Below are 15,814 nucleotides of genomic sequence, written 5' to 3' on the forward strand. Positions count from 1 at the left end.
AATCCTAACATTCAATTTACACATATAAAGAAAAATTTAATGACAAACATTAAATGCATTTATTCTGTCCCTCTCCCACCCCCCCCCCCCCCCCCCATTAACAATTAAATGAATTACTTGCCCTCCCCACCCCCGAAACACTTACCTTGTCCGCCTGACTAAAGGCTGGCTACCCGACATGTGTCGGGTCGGCTCTCTCTTCCGAGTCCAGCATTCGGGCTCGGGTCAGGTCGGGTCGGGCTGGAGAGTGCTGCCTTCAGGAAGCAATCTTCAATTCAACATTATGTTCAAGCCGGGAAACATGTTGCTATGACATCATCGCACTCATGCTGTCGCTTCCATGCATCCAAGGGTGATTCTACACTACAGTACACTATGGATGTAAAACGAATGCTGTCTACTGGAGAATGTTTAGCAGTGGAAAGTCCTGTAGCCGGAAAATCTTCCGTTTGGAAACATTTCAATGCTGTTGTTTAACGCAATAGTAAAAATTTAAGTGGATTTATACAATGCAAATCTTGCAGACTTCTACTAAAATAATCCAGCAAAAAGACGGGAAATTCATCATTGCAGCAGCACACTGAAAAAGGTTGTACTCGACCCGCAGCACGGTCAAGTCAGTTGTACATAACTCAGTTTGTACAGACGAGGGAAAAAAACACACCCGCTTACAAGAAATCAGAAACTACAGACAAATGCGTGAGTCTCTGTTGCAGGGATATTCGACATTTCCAAACTGTCTCTGGTGAAGGGTTTGTTGAGCTAGCACAAGAGCTTATCAATGTGGGTGCTACATCCGGTCGAGTATCAGCAACAAGTGTGTTACCAAATCCAACAACAGCTTCAAGAAAGTGTCGTGACGTGGCTGAAGAAAAGAGAAAACAACTAATTTCTCAGATTACTGACATACTGAAGGATGTGAATGTGGAAATGACAATTGACATGTGGATGGACGACTACCGTAAAATCCATTATATGTCGATAACTTGTCATTACATCACAGTAGATTTTAAACTTAATGCCAAAGTTTTAACAACAGCAATGTTTCCACTGGAGGACACCAAAACTGGCAAAAACATCAGGCGTGAGATTTTAAAGCTGCTCGTGAATACTTTTGGATTCAACCCAGCAAATGTAAATAAATTAGTCTGGGTGACAGATCAAGGCGCTAACATAGTGCTTGCTCTTAGACCATATCAACGTCTGGATTGTCAGGACCATGAATATAACACGCTCCTTTGACATTCATTTGATCCAAAGGAATTAGCTTCTGAAGCTCCGGATGTTGTAGAAACTATACATCATGCCAAAGCCTTGGTGACATATGTTAAGCAGTCTGGTCTTGCTGCACAGTTGTCAAAAACTTTAAATCCAATGGGAGAAACGAGGTGCAGTACTGTGTATCTGACACTGAATTCAATTCAGGATATTTATCATGAGCTGCACGAGAAACTGGAATAGCATGGGGGAAACAACAGGCTGGAAAACATCGGCCCGATGTCTTGCAGTTTTTGGTTGATTTCCTCCGACCATTTTCTGAAGCTCAGAGGGATCTCGAGGGAGACCAGTATCCGACTTTGAACCTGGTAATTCCGTGGTTTGAGAAACTTAAACGACTCTGTCTGTCAATTTCTTCAGATACTCCAATGCAAGCAGTTGTCAGGCAATGGCACAGAGAGTGGATTCTGAAGAAAGTTGAAGTAAATGACATGCACAAGATAGCAACATTTTTCTGTCCTAAATTTAATCAGCTGCGAATGTTGTCCAGCCATGGGAGGGAAGAAGTTTGTTCTGAAGTGCACAGACTTATCAACAACTTTCAAACAGAAGAAACTGGTTAACGATGAACCTACAGCTGTCAAAAAAACAGTGACCTAATTTGCTGAATGGGAGAATGTTCATGAAGAAATGGACACAATTGATGAAGTGCAGCAGTACACAGCACAGAAGCCTACTGTGTTGGCAATGGCAAGTGAGCGTGATCTGTTGGTCTGGTGAAAGGAACACAGTGTTGCATACTCTAAATTGGCCAGGCTGTGACTTTACATTCCGGCGAGCAGTAGCAGCAGTGAGAGGAATTTCAGCATAGCTGGAAGGACAATCGACCAGCGGAGGACTACTCTTAGCCTTCCACTGTTGACTCTGTTCTTTTTTTACATGAAAATTTATAACACCTTTTCTTTTCTATTTTTTTGCTATGTCTGTAACTGAGACTATTAAATCAAATGTTCACCTAACTGCCTATTGGGTGCTTTGTTGGAGTCGGCTATTTGTTTTCTTTTTAATCTACGGTTTGACGCCATTTGTTTCTGTTTTATCTGGTTATTATCACAGTGCTGTCTGTGGGAGCTTGCTGTGTGCAATAGCTGCTGCGTTTCCTTCTTTATAACAGTGATGACAATTCACAAAGACCTTCATTGGGTGGAAAGTGATTTGGGATGTCATGAGGTTGTGAAAGATACTAGAGAAAAGCAAGTCTTTCTTTGTAGAGAGAAAATGGATAATCTCATGACAAGACTGCTTCAAAAATCATGAGGGAATCAAGATGATGTTTGAAAGTCTCAGAAGAGACAGGTGGATATTTCTGACAGAAAAGAGAAATACTGTTTGTATTTGAAAGTTATCTACAAAAACTTAGTTCGGCTCCAAGAGGTGGGATCTTTAATTTCATCTACTCAAGGAGTTGGAAGAAATGTGTTCAATAAATACATAACTGTATTTGATCGCTGTTAGATTATTTGTTTTGCATTTTAAGACTTCAAATCAGGGCTTCTGGGATGCGTTATCTCTTCTAAGACTGAACTGTAATCTTACAGAGGAACAAAACAGTCCAGTGTGTAAAGGCAATTAACAAGCAGCGCCTGCTGATTCTTTATCTGGCAGTGCTACAACAACTTACAAAGATCTCAAAGGATAGATGGACATTTGGAAAGCTTTGGAGGGTTGAGATCCACCCACGACATCAAATAATCTAGGGGTAAGAAAAATTTTTTCAAAAGTGATACAAATGCGGCACAGTGGCGCAGTGGTTAGCACCGCAGCCTCACAGCTCCAGCAACCTGGGTTCAATTCTGGGTGCTGCCTGTGTGGAGTTTGCAAGTTCTCCCTGTGTCTGTGTGGGTTTTCTCTGGGTGCTCCGGTTTCCTCCCACAGCCAAAAGACTTGCAGGTTGGTAGGTAAATTGGCCATTATAAATTGCCCCTAGTATAGGTAGGTGGTAGGGAAAATATAGGGACAGGTGGGGATGTGGTAGGAATATGGGATTAGTATAAATGGGTGGTTGATGGTCGGCACAGACTCGGGGGGCCGAAGGGCCTGTTTCAGTGCTGTATCTCTAAACTAAACTAAATCTTTATGTAAAATTGTTTTAAATGTCAATGCTAGAAATTGTTTGACATACCTTGTCAACATTAATATATCTGTTTTTTTTGCTTTGTAGGCTATTCATGGAGAGGTCACTCCATAGTCGCCTCACAGCGACCAAAACAACACAGAAGGCAGCAGTTACAGGTTATGAATCCAGCTCAATTGGCATAGAGATTGGGCGCCACGGGTTGCCTTTGTCGGTGGGAGAGGCCATCGCATCTCACTGGACAGCTACCGCCCGCCTCAAACCGGGCAGACCCCGGTCAGTAAGGTTCTGTCCCGCCACAGACCACCTGCTTCAATGGGTGCTTGGAGCTCAGGGTCATTGCCCGACAAGTGGACTGTAACACCACACCAAAGAGCACGAAAAAAAAAAGGAAAGAAGGTACCAGCCCTTCGTTTTGCAAGCTGGAACATCAGAACTATGTGTCCTGGCCTGTCGGAAGACCTTACGCAAATCAATGATTCTCGGAAGACCGCCATCATTAACAATGAGCTCAGTAGACTCAATGTGGACATTGCAGCACTTCAGGAGACATGCCTCCCTGCGAGTGGATCTCTAAGAGAGCAAGTCTACACCTTCTTCTGGCAGGGTAGGGATCCTGAAGAACCAAGACAGCATGGAGTGGGCTTCGCCATCAGAAACTCTTTGCTCAGCATGATAGAGTCACCTTCAAATGGCTTGGAGCGCATACTGTCCATCTGACTGCTCACTGCCTCTGGTCCAGTACACCTACTCAGCTTCTACGCTCCAACACTCTGCTCCCCACCTGAAATTAAAGACCAGTTCTACGAGGAACTCCAGATCATCATTAGTAGCATTCCTAATACCGAACATTTATTCCTGCTGGGGGAATTTGACGCCAGGGTTGGGGCCAACCATGACTCATGACCCTCCTGCCTTGGGTGCTATGGCATTGGAAGGATGAATGAGAATGGACAGAGACTGCTGGAGTTGTATACCTATCACAACCTCTGCATCACCAACTCGTTCTTTCATACTAAACCCTGTCCCCAGGTTTCATGGAGACACCCAAGATCACATCGTTGGTACCAGCTGGGCCTCATCGTCACAAGGCGAGCCTCTATAAACAGTGTCCAAATAACACGCAGCTTCCACAGTGCGGACTGCGACACCGACCACTCCCTGGTGTGCAGCAAGGTTAGACCCAAACCAAAGAAGCTGCATCACTCCAAGTAGAAGGGCCGCCCGCGCATCAACACTAGCAGAATTTCTTATCCACAGCTGTTACATAGGTTTCTAAATTCACTTGAAAAAGCCCTTCAAAACACTCCTGCAGGGGATGCAGAGACCAAGTGGGCCCACATCAGAGACGCCATCTATGACTCAGCAAAGACCACCTTTGGCAAACGTGAGAAGCGGAATGCAGACTGGTTTCAATCTCACTTTGAAGAGCTGGAACCTGTCATAGCTGCTAAGTGCATTGCACTGTTGAACTACAAGAAAGCCCCCAGTGAGTTAACATCCGTAGCACTGAAAGTAGCCAGAAGCACTGCACAAAGAACAGCCAGGCGCTGTGCAAATGACTACTGGAAACACCTATGCAGTCGTATTCAGCTGGCCTCTGACACTAGAAACATCAGAAGAATGTATGATGGCATTAAGAGAGCTTTTGGGCCAAGCATCAAGAAGATTGCCCCCCTCAAGTCTAAATCAGGGGACACGATCACTAACCAACGCAAGCAAATGGACCGCTGGGTGGAGCACTACCTAGAACTGTACTCCAGGGAAAATGTTGTCACTGATACCGCCCTCAATGCAGCCCAGTCTCTGCCAGTCATGGATGAGCTCGACGAGCAGCCAACAAAATCAGAACTCAGTGATGCCATTGATTCTCTTCTTTCTTCTTTCTTTTGGGCCTCCTTATCTCGAGAGACAATGGATACGCGCCTGGAGGTGGTCAGTGGTTTGTGAAGCAGCGCCTGGAGTGGCTATAAAGGCCAATTCTGGAGTAACAGGCTCTTCCACAGGTGCTGCAGAGAAATTTGTTTGTTGGGGCTGTTGCACAGTTGGCTCTCCCCTTGCGCCTCTGTCTTTTTTCCTGCCAACTACTAAGTCTCTTCGACTCGCCACAATTTAGCCCTGTCTTTATGGCTGCCCGCCAGCTCTGGCGAATGCTGGCAACTGACTCCCACGACTTGTGATCAATGTCACACGATTTCATGTCGCGTTTGCAGACGTCTTTATAACGGAGACATGGACGGCCTGTGGGTCTGATACCAGTGGCGAGCTCGCTGTACAATGTGTCTTTGGGGATCCTGCCATCTTCCATGCGGCTCACATGGCCAAGCCATCTCAAGCGCCGCTGACTCAGTAGTGTGTATAAGCTGGGGATGTTGGCCGCTTCAAGGACTTCTGTGTTGGAGATATAGTCCTGCCACCTGATGCCAAGTATTCTCCGAAGGCAGCGAAGATGGAATGAATTGAGACGTCGCTCTTGGCTGGCATACGTTGTCCAGGCCTCGCTGCCGTAGAGCAAGGTACTGAGGACACAGGCCTGATACACTCGGACTTTTGTGTTCCGTGTCAGTGCGCCATTTTCCCACACTCTCTTGGCCAGTCTGAACATAGCAGTGGAAGCCTTACCCATGCGCTTGTTGATTTCTGCATCTAGAGACAGGTTACTGGTGATAGTTGAGCCTAGGTAGGTGAACTCTTGAACCACTTCCAGAGCGTGGTCGCCAATATTGATGGATGGAGCATTTCTGACATCCTGCCCCATGATGTTCGTTTTCTTGAGGCTGATGGTTAGGCCAAATTCATTGCAGGCAGACGCAAACCTGTCGATGAGACTCTGCAGGCATTCTTCAGTGTGAGATGTTAAAGCAGCATCGTCAGCAAAGAGGAGTTCTCTGATGAGGACTTTCCGTACTTTGGACTTCGCTCTTAGACGGGCAAGGTTGAACAACCTGCCCCCTGATCTTGTGTGGAGGAAAATTCCTTCTTCAGAGGATTTGAACGCATGTGAAAGCAGCAGGGAGAAGAAAATCCCAAAAAGTGTGGGTGCGAGAACACAGCCCTGTTTCACACCACTCAGGATAGGAAAGGGCTCTGATGAGGAGCCACCATGTTGAATTGTGCCTTTCATATTGTCATGGAATGAGGTGATGATACTTAGTAGCTTTGGTGGACATCCGATCTTTTCTAGTAGTCTGAAGAGACCACGTCTGCTGACGAGGTCAAAGGCTTTGGTGAGATCAATGAAAGCAATGTAGAGGGGCATCTGTTGTTCACGGCATTTCTCCTGTATCTGACGAAGGGACAACAGCATGTCAATAGTCGATCTCTCTGCACGAAAGCCACACTGTGCCTCAGGGTAGACGCGCTCGGCCAGCTTCTGGAGCCTGTTCAGAGCGACTCGAGCAAAGACTTTCCCCACTATGCTGAGCAGGGAGATTCCACGGTAGTTGTTGCAGTCACCGCGGTCACCTTTGTTTTTATAGAGGGTGATGATGTTGGCATCGCGCATGTCCTGGGGTACTGCTCCCTCGTCCCAGCACAGGCATAGCAGTTCATGTAGTGCTGAGAGTATAGCAGGCTTGGCATTCTTGATTATTTCAGGGGTAATGCTGTCCTTCCCAGGGGCTTTTCCGCTGGCTAGGGAATCAATGGCATCACTGAGTTCCGATTTGGTTGGCTGTATGTCCAGCTCATCCATGACTGGTAGAGGCTGGGCTGCATTGAGGGCAGTCTCAGTGACAGCATTCTCCCTGGAGTACAGTTCTAGGTAGTGCTCAACCCAGCGGTCCATCTGTTTGCGTTGGTCAGTGATTATGTCCCCCGATTTAGATTTGAGGGGGGTGATCTTCTTGATGGTTGGCCCAAGAGCTCTCTTCATGCCATCATACATTCCTCTGATGTTTCCGGTGTCTGAGGCCAGCTGAATATGACTGCATAGGTGTTGCCAGTAGTCGTTTGCGCAACGCCTAGCTGTTCTTTGTGCAGTACTTCTGGCTGCTTTAAGTGCTGCGGATGTTAAATCGCTGGGGGCTTTCTTGTAGTTCAAAAGTGCAATGCGCTTAGCGGCTATGACAGGTTCCAGCTCTTCATTATGAGATTGAAACCAGTCTGCATTTCTCTTCGCACTTTTGCCGTAGGTGGTCAAAGCTGACTCATAGATGGCGTCTCTGATGTGGGCCCACTTGGTCTCAGCATCCCCTGTGGGAGTGTTTTGAAGGGCTGTTACAAGTGAATTTAGAAATTTTTGTAACAGCTGTGGGTGAGAAATTCTGCTTGTGTTGATGCGCGGGTGGCCCTTCTGCTTGGAATGATTCTCTAGCCAGTGGAAAAGCCCCTGGAAAGGATGGCATTACCCCTGAAATAATCAAGAGTGCCAAGCCTGCTGTACTCTCAGTACTCCATGAACTGCTTTGCTTGTGCTGGGACGAGGGAGCAGTACCACAGTAGATGCGCGATGCCAATATCATCACCCTCTCTAAGAACAAGGGTGACCGCGGTGACTGCCACTACCGTGGAATCTCCCTGCTCAGCATAGTGGGGAAAGTCTTCGCTCGAGTCGTTTTAAACAGACTCCAGAAGCTGGCTGAGCATGTCTACCCTAAGGCACAATGTGGCTTTCGAGCAGAGAGACCCACCGTTGACATGCTGTTCTCCCTTCGCCAGCTACAGGAGAAATGCCGTGAACAACAGATGCCCCTCTACGTTGCTTTCATAGATCTCACCAAAGCCTTTGACCTTGTCAACCGATGTGGTCTCTTCAGACTACTAGAAAAGATCGGATGTCCACCAAAGCTACTAAGTATCATCACCTCATTCCATGACAATATGAAAGGCACAATTCAGCATAGCGGCGCCTCATCAGACCCCTTTCATATCCTGAGTGGTGTGAAACAGGGCTGTGTTCTCGCACCTACACTGTTTGGGATCTTCTTCTCACTGCTGCTCTCACATGAGTTCAAATCTTCAGAAGAAGGAATTTTCCTCCACACAAGATCAGGGGGCAGGTTGTTCAACCTTGCCCGTCTTAGAGCGAAGAGCAAAGTATGGAAAGTCCTCATCAGGGAACTCCTCTTTGCTGACGATGCTGCATTAACATCTCACACTGAAGAGTGTCTGCAGAGACTCATCAACTGGATTGCGGCTGCTTGCAACGAATTTGGCCTAACCATCGGCCTCAAGAAAACGAACGTCATGGGACAGGATGTCAGAAATGCTCCATCCATAAATATTGGCGACCACAGTCTGGAAGTGCTTCAAGAGTTCACCTACCTAGGCTCAACTATCACCAGTAACCTGATTCGAGATGCAGAAATCAACAAGCACATGGGAAAGGTGTCCACTGCTATGTCCAGACTGGCCAAGTGGGTGTGGGAAAATGACGCACTGACACGGAACACAAAATCCGAGTGTATCAGGCCTGTATCCTCAGTACCTTGCTCTACGTCAGCGAGGCCTGGACAAGGTATGTCAGCCAAGACCGACGTCTCAACTCATTTCATCTCCACTGCCTCCGGAGAATCCTTGGTATCAGGTGGCAGGACCATATCTCCAACGCAGAAGTCCTCGAGGTGGCCAACATCCCCAACATATGCACCCTGCTGAGACAGCGGCGCCTGAGATGGCTTGGCCATGTGAGCCACATGGAAGATGGCAGGATCCCCAAGGACACATTGTACAGCGAGCTCGTCACTGGTATCAGACCCACCTGCTGTGCATGTCTCCACTTTAAAGACGTCTGCAAACGCGACATGAAGTCCTGTGACATTGACCACAAGTAGTGGGAGTCAGTTGCCAGTGATCGCCAGAGCTGGCGGACAGCCATAAAGGCGGGGCTAAAGAGTGGTGAATCGAAGAGACTTAGCAGTTGGCAGGAAAAAAGACAGAGGTGCAAGGGGAGAGCCAACTGTGTAACAGCCCCGACAACCAATTTTATCTGCAGCGCCTGTGGAAGAGTCTGTCACTCTAGAATTGGCCTTTATAGCCAGTCCAGGTGCTGCTCCACAAACCACTGACCACCTCCAGGCGCTTATCCATTGTCTCTCGAGACAAAGAGGCCAAAGGAAGAAAGAAGAAGAAGGCTATTCGAGGTGCTGGCCATTACGTGTATGCTGATCAACCAGAAGTCTTCAATCAAACAGTACTGCAAATCTGCAGTACTGTAGACTAATGATCCGACAGCACTGTTAATCTGCAGCACTGTACATTAACAATCAAACAGCACTGCGAAAGCCTGCTATCTGATCTGCTATTTTTCCAGTCAATCAATCTTTCCTTTCACTGAAATTTAGCTTCCAGTCCAATCTCTCTGTATTGAATTCACTGAGCTTAGGAATAGCAGTAAGAAAATGATAATTGGCCTCTGTGTTGCTCATATTCAAATCTTCATGGCCTTGCACACATGCCACCACCACACCACCCCCCAACCACTCCAAATCTTTACAGCCCTACAACCCTCTGAAAACTGTGTTGACTGAAAAAGAGAGGGGGGAGGTTTGTACCCCTGATCACTATCCAATGAACTCGGCCACAAAGTGCTCATGTATGAAAGTTGAGGGAGGCAGGGGGGCGGGGTACGAGGGTTTGGTCTGGGAGCGTTGGTTCCTGGTGATGGGATCAGGGTCAGATTCCCCACAACCCATCTGCAGGAATACCCTGCTGTCGGAACCAACGAACCAGATCACAACATTTGGACAAGGTGGAGCACAATAACCTGTTTGATATCATTAACTTCATTACGATAGTCGGATCGGGTCGGGCGCGAAAACAATTAAAGGACTCGGGCCCGGGTCAGGTTCGAGTTGGATGTGGTCAGGTCGGGCCTGTGTCGAGTTTCAATTTTAAACCCGAGCAGGCCTTTACACCAGACCTCCCCCGCAACAGAGTACATAAACTTTACACGATAATGCTTTCCACCATCCCTACACCAATGATATTAGTTTGACCCCGCTCCCCCCACCACCCCACCCCCCCATCCCACACTGAGAAACTTACCTGCTTCCCCCCTACCCACCAGTTTTACGCCGCAGTTACCAGATGGGGATCCAATGGCATGGCAGTGCCGGCCAGCGGCACGAATATCGGACCGGGACAGATGGCAGGAATGTAAAGGTAATTATTCAGTTATTTATATTTATTTACATATGTTAATGGAGGTCCCGTCACTGAGCAGCAGGGGACGCCATGAGGCCTCACTGCTGCCGGCAATATTGGGCCAGGTCTCACGGCGTCAGGGTGCGTGGCGGCCCTCTCCAGAAGGCATATTCCGTCCTCCCCTGCCATGGCCCCTGACGTCAGGGGGATGTGTAAAATTCAGCCCAATATGTTGTGGAACCAACCCGGGAGCAGATGATTTTAAACCTGGTAATATGTAATGAAACAAGATTAATAAATGAATTCATAGTAAAGGATCCTCAGGCAAGAGTGATCATAACATGATAGAATTTCACTCAGTTTGCGGGTGAGAAGTTTGGGTCTGAAGCAAGTGTTTGTAACTTAAATAAAGGCAATTACAAGGGTATGAAGACAGAGTTAGCTAAAGTGGACTGGGGAAATAAGTTAATGGTAAGACAATAGAGAAGCTGTGACAGACATTTAAGGAGTTATTTCAAAACTCTCAACAAGGATATACTACATTGAGAAAGAAAGACTATGAGAAGGATGCACCATCTGTGGCTAACTAAGGAAGTTAAAGATGGTATCAAATTGAAAGAAAAGGTGTACAATGCTGCAAAGATTAGTGGTAGGCCAGGGGATTGGGTAAATTTTAGAAACCAGCAGAAGATGACTAAAAAATAAAGAAGGAGCAATTCGATTATAAGAGTAAACTGGCAAGAAATATAAAAACAGACGGTAAAAGCTGCTACAATATGTAAAATGGAAGAGAGTAGCTGAAGTAACTGTTGGTCCCTTAGAGGATGAGACTGAGGAATTAATAACAGGAAATAAGGATACGTTAGATTTTTGGTCTACAAGGGAGTCAATGGTTAAGTGGGGCAGACAGGAAAGTGGAGTTAAGGTCACGATCAGATCAGCAATGATCTTATTAAAGGCAGAGCAGGCTCGAGGGGCCGAATGGCCTACTCGTGCTTATATTTCTTGTGCTCTATATTCTTATGTTTTTTAAAAATAATTTTTTCACAAGGTGTGGGCTTTGCTGTTTAGGCCAGCATTTATTGCCCATCCCGAATTGCCCTTGAGAAGGTGATGGTGAAACATCTTCTTGAACTGCTGCAGTCCATGTGGGGTAGTTACACCCACAGTGCTGTTAGGAAGGGAGTTCCAGGATTTTGACCCAGCGACCGTGACGGAACGGCGATATAGTTCCAAGTCAGGATGGTGTGTGTCTTGGAGGGGAACCTGCAGGTGGTGGTGTTCCCATGCACCTGCTGCCCTTGTCCTTCTAGGTGGTAGAGGTCATGGGTTTGGAAGGTGCTGCCTGAGTAGCCTAGGTGCATTTTTGCAGTGCATCTTGTAGATGATACACACTGCTGCCACTGTGTGTTTGTAGATTGGGTGCCAATCAAGCAGGCTGCTTTGTCAAGCTTCTTGCATGTTGTTGGAGCTGCACCTATCCAGGCAAGTGGAGAATGTTCCATCACACTCCTGACTTGGGCCTTGTAGATGGTGAACAGACTTTGGGGAGTCAGGAGGTGAGTTACTCGCTGCAGGATTCCTAGCCTCTGACTTCACCTCACCCTTATACACTTAGCACTGTTGCAAGCTGCCCATCCACATCTCACAGCTTGCACACACTGCCAGCAATTCAACCATAACAGCCATATCACCCAAAACATTGCACTACACTCACTAGCATACTTCCCTCTCCCTTGCAGGACAAAGTGGCGCACAACCGGAGGCAGCAGGAGCTAAATGGCAGGGGACAGGGACACTGCATGTTCTTACCATGTTGGAGAAAACAGTCCTTGCCAACAATGGAGCAGTACTAACTGAGGCCGTAGCCAGCAGCAGCACAGAAGCTGTCTAAGATCATGGTACACTCATACCTAATCCTCCTTTGCATATCCCACCGTCCTCTCATCCCACAATCCTTTCTAATTTACAAGCTGAAGATGCTGTAAGCATGCACCTCTTTGCACCTCCCCTCACCACAAACCTTCCCTTGTGCCTTTTTCCTTTCAGATACCCAAAACCTGCAACTTGGGCGGGCAGAGGTGGAAGAGAAGGAGGTGGAAGAGTAGGAAAATAGTGATAAGGAAGAAACAGTATCACTCCCTCCCTAACAGCTCTGTGGGTGCATGCAGACTGCAGTGCTTAAAAAAGGCACCTCAGCACCACCTTCTCAAGGACAATTAGGGATGTGCAATAAATGCTGACCTAGCTAATGATGCCCACATCCCATGAATGAATAGATAAAGGAAAATAAAGCCAACAGCTGTTATGATCGAGGCATGAGTCATGCATTGTCAATTCAGTCCCATTACTCCACAGGACACAACATATTGTTAAAGTTTCCCACCTACTGGAAATTAGCCAAATTAAACACTTTATTAACCTCCAGAATAGAATTAACCAAACCAGGTATCTTTAAACAACAACAAATTAACTATTTATTAATAAACTAAATCTTAAACAATATTGAGATAAATCTATGTCTGAAAAGACTTTATGACTTCTTATTCCTCCTAACCCCCATGCACACACACACAGACATTCGAAAACCAACGGTTAACCGGTTTTAAATGGTGTTTTAAAATTAGAGCTGTTTCGTAGGAATAATAAAATAACTGGGATGTAAGTCTTGGTTGGTTATGTTCCTAGAGCGGTGAGGTGTCCCAGAGTTGAATAGTCAGATGCCACTCAAAGTCGTCAGGTGAATTTGACGAACAATCTATAATGGATAGGTGTTCAAAGTACTTCAGCTGCAGTAGGCATCACACAGTTCCTTCAACAAGGAGTATACCAACAGATCTATTTGGATTTTTAAATTGGCAGTCTGTCAGTAAAAACTTTGCTGCGAGTTCCACAAAACACAAACAGGCAATGGAGAGTCATTCCTGAGGCAGTGACTTCTTAGATTGGAAGTAAAAAAGGAATTTGCTACCTCCAACAATACAAAGATTTCCTTTTCTGGGTTTTTTCCCTCTCCAGGCAAAAGACAGCCTGTAGATGAAAATAGATTTTTCTGCCGAGAGATAGACAACTTCTTCCTTCAGTGAGCATGCTTCGCTGGTCTCCAGATCAAACCAGTTCTAGCCAATCTTTACACATAGTCAAATGATACAATACAGCATGTGACCTCTCTCTCTCTTGCTGTTGCCAAGGAAGCAGGCTTGCTTCTGCACACACTGTTCCCAGGGAGAAAGAACACCTCTCAGTCCACCTCAGTACACAGACCCCCACTTAGTTTTCAACAACAGAAAAAAAACTACACTTCCATGACACAGCTCAGATACTATCACTGCACGAGCTTTAGAGGGTAGGCGGGATCTGCACATGGTGAGACAATGGGCACGAGGGGCCTGTAACCAGGGCATGGGACAAGAGTAGTGCAGGTGCCAGGTCGTTGGAGAGCAAGATTTTACACGAGTTCTGCTACAGAGGATTCAGATGAGGACCTCGAGGGAGTAGATTACAATAAAAGACTGATGGGTATGTGCACTGCCAGAAAGCCTGCGGACAATGTCAAGAAGCATGGAGGAGTCCGGCATCAATTTGGCACAGAGCTTTGTGCAGAGATTGAAGCCCATCCTTTCCAATGTGGAAGTGGTGGTCGAATCTGTTAGCACATATGCAGCCCCAACCACAATGCAGCGTCTGATGGTCAATGTCTCAGCTTTCATCGCAGCACAAGCAGAAGCCACCCCACGTCTGGGTGCTGTAGTGGATGCTCAGACTTCTGTCATGCAATCTCAGCTTGCTGTCACACATGTTCCAACTGCTGCCAAGGCAGGTGTGGATAGCAGTGTGCAAAGGGACTTGCAGGGTGTCACAGCAGTCCAGCAATCTGTCCTCCAACACATTGCTGGGATTGCGGAGGGGCTGCCCCATTGGAGTAGTAATGACTCCATGCAGCACCAACCAGCTGCCCTCCCTCAGGATGACAACATTCATCCTCCTTCCACTGCCACCCTGCCAGTGCCTATCAGCCAGCCAACCCAGACTGCTACTGCCAATGCCAAGCTGATACGGTCCAAATCTAGTCCTTCTAGAGCCAGAGCTGCTCAAGGTTGTCCTGCAAGGTCATCTGCAGTCTCCCCTAGTGAAAGTCAGCAGCCTTCCATCAGCCATGCTGCAGCCACTGGGGTAGCACTGGGTAGGAGCTCTAGGACAGGCAAAGGCACCTGCAAGGCAGGCACTAATGGAATGCACAAAGGTGAATAATTGAGCATTGTATGGAATATTGGATGGATTGATCGATAAAGTTAGTTTGGAATGTTTATTTTGTGGTGGCTTTTATTTTTGCTTTGTTGCCAAGCAGACGCTGTGATGGCCAGTGACAGAGGGAAGGGAAGGTGTGAGACTGCTGGTGAATGGGGAATTGGGGTTGTGTTCACTGGTTGGATGAGTTGATCACCGACAGCCTGGCCAGAAAGGGCAGGTATTGACTGCCTCCACTCTTCCTCCTCAACTGCCCGACGTATATCTGGTGGCAAGGGCTGTGTCTCACGATGGCAATTTTATTTGGTATGACAAATGCTCCGGCAAGAACTGCAGGGCTCCTCCAGAGTGATCCACGCTATGCTTGAGCAGCCCACTGGTCAGCTCAGTGACATTCTGTGTGGCAGCATGGCTTTAATTGTGTTGCATGCTGACCATTTGTATGTGGGTTGTGCACCGGACTCATGAACCAGATAGACAATGGATAACCACAGCTGGGCACTGAGGGAGTGAAATTCTTTCTGGTTGTGGTACATCTCTGAATTTACATGCGGCCACCGCAAAGTGATGTGTGTGCAGTCAATGGCACCTTGCACGCTCCGCCTGCTTCTCTCTTTGCATGTAGAGCCTCAGTGACCTCCCTTATGCAACAGTGGATGGCAGTCTGGGAGATGTTGCAAATATTGCCTGCTCCGGCCTAGAAGGAGCCAGATACAAAGAAGCTCATGGCCACGGTCAACTTCAAAGCCACTGGCAATGCCACCTTGCCCTGCTCTGAGGCTACAGTTTGGGCTGCAACAGGTTGGCAGATTTCAATGAACACCCCCTTGGTGAAGCTGACACATCTAACACACTATTCCTCACTGAGGTCGAGATATGAAAATTGCTTCCTGAAAACCCTGCTGCCAGCCCTACTTCCTCTCCTCCTTGCTCTTCGAGCAGATTGTCCACTTCTGTGTCATCTCTGCTTATTCTTCCTGTCATGCTGCAGGCCAAGGGAGCTTGAAAATACAGCACTGTCTGGGAGTGTATGTTCTGAGCAGAACCTTGAAGTCAGAGGCAAGGTTTTCACCACGTGCCACGCCACTCACTGCAGACTTTACCAACTTTAAATAAGAGCACAAATCA

The sequence above is a fragment of the Heterodontus francisci genome, chromosome 8 (genome assembly GCF_036365525.1).
Source record: "Heterodontus francisci isolate sHetFra1 chromosome 8, sHetFra1.hap1, whole genome shotgun sequence".
In the NCBI taxonomy this organism is placed as follows: Eukaryota; Metazoa; Chordata; class Chondrichthyes; order Heterodontiformes; family Heterodontidae; genus Heterodontus; species Heterodontus francisci.